Source organism: Crotalus tigris, unplaced genomic scaffold (assembly GCF_016545835.1).
Source record: "Crotalus tigris isolate CLP2741 ecotype Arizona unplaced genomic scaffold, ASM1654583v1 scf7180000021329.220372, whole genome shotgun sequence".
Lineage (NCBI taxonomy): Eukaryota > Metazoa > Chordata > Lepidosauria > Squamata > Viperidae > Crotalus > Crotalus tigris.
This window is the reverse complement of record NW_024098455.1, coordinates 43334-45222: the sequence shown is the minus strand read 5'-3', so window position 1 is coordinate 45222 and position 1889 is coordinate 43334. Positions and strand designations below refer to the sequence as shown.

Sequence of the window (1889 nt, the reverse complement as noted above, 5' to 3'; positions counted from 1 at the left end):
ATGGGGAACCTGTGAGTGCTAATCCACCTAATGAATGAAAGCAGCTGGATGACTTTATGCCAGCCATTTTCTCTCTCTCTCTCTTCCTCCTTCCCTCTCTATTTCCCTCCCTCTGTCCTGGGAAGGAGGCAATGGCAAAGGCCTTTGGAAATAGTTTGCCAAGAAAAACACAGGGATGTGTCTAAGTAATCAATAGGAGCTAAGGCTGACTCAAATGTGCAAAATATCAAAATGTATGAGCAAATGACCATTTAAGGAGAGAATAATATAGAGTCCTGTCTATTTCTGGAAAAATTAAAGCTTTAATTAGCCATATTATGTGCAAGTATTAGAGAAGAAGTCAATTTACTCAGGAAAGCATAGGGAATAATAGACCATATCATTTAAACTTTCATTCTGTTGCAGTTGTTTTCCATAATAACATTGCACCCTGATCCTTACATTATTAAATCAGGATTCTCAGCTTGTAGCATGTCAGGGGCTGCCAAATACCCACATTTTGCATCTATAAACTGCATTGATAGTAATTAGGGATGCAGGATATTTACTGAGCAACTACTGGAATTTTACAATTCTTCTGGATGAAAAGATTGAAATCTCTGTAGAAGTATGTCTTCCTTTCTAACTTATTGCTTTACTTGAAGAGGTAAAGAAAATGACAGGAAAATCTAAATTTCAGTTGAATAGAATATAAACAGCACTAAAAGAAATTTTTAGAATCTCAAGAGTTTAGAAAGGACAAATTTGATATTCTTATTTCTCATGCTATAGATGATTGGATTGAACAGAGGTGGAAGAAGGGAATACAGAACAGTCAACCCAAAATCTAAGTAAGATGGTGTGTTAGGGGGGGCCTCAAATAGGCAAAAAATCCAGTTAATAAAAACATAGATACTACAGTAAGATGAGGAATACAGGTAGATAAGGCTTTTTGCCTCCCTTGTTCAGAAGGGATTTTTAGCACTGCCTTGAAGATCATAGCATAAGATATGATAAAAAAGTAAAACAACCTATTCCTACAATGATATTGACCACAATAACTCCAATCTCAACTAGATTGAAACCAGAGCAGGATAATTTTAGCAGTTGTGGAATTTCACAGAAAAATTGGTTGACAACATTAGAACAAAAAAAGACTGAAAAAGTGCCAGTAGTATGCAATGTTCCATAGAGAAGGCTGGCAACCCAAACCAGAATCATTATTTCAGTACAGTATTTCCAATTCATCACCGTCTCATAGTGCAATGGATGGCAAATGGCAACATACCGATCATAGGCCATGACTGTCAGGAGGGATAAATCAGAAGCTGCAAATGAGACAAAGAGAAAGACTTGAACCACACATCCTAAGTAAGAGATGTGTCTGGTGTCCATGAGTGAATTCACTATGGATTTTGGTACAATAACAGAAATTGAGCCCAGGTCCTGAACAGCCAAATTCATTAGAAACCAGTACATGGGGCTATGAAGTTGATTATCTATGGCTACTGCAGAGATGATGAGAAGATTTGCTGTTAGAGTTGACAAATATAACACAAAGAATAAAAAGAAATGTAAAATTTGTAAATGCCATTTTTTTGAGAATTCCAGGAGCAAAAAGTAAGGCACTGTGGTTTGATTATCCATGATTAACTTATGACTTACTTTAATTTAACTCAGTTTAATTTATAAACAGAGATGGAGGATGTTGAGTCCTTGGCTAATGGCAATGACGACGCGAGACATTCTTGATGTTCAGTAACCTTCTTTATTTCTCTTCAGCAGCCCCGTTACAACTCAAGGCAGCACGGACTTCTCAGCCTCTCTTAAGGACATTTTCCCCGGGCCAAAAGGCAACATTTTGGTGCGCGAAGCGCCTCGCGCATGTGCGCGAGTGCTGGCGCCAACCA

General features: G+C 37.9%; 1 pseudogene; it reads right to left on the bottom strand.

The window, feature by feature from the left end:
• Positions 1 to 713: 713 nt before the first annotated feature.
• LOC120320323 lies at positions 714 to 1626 on the bottom strand (annotated as a pseudogene).
• Positions 1627 to 1889: the final 263 nt, after the last annotated feature.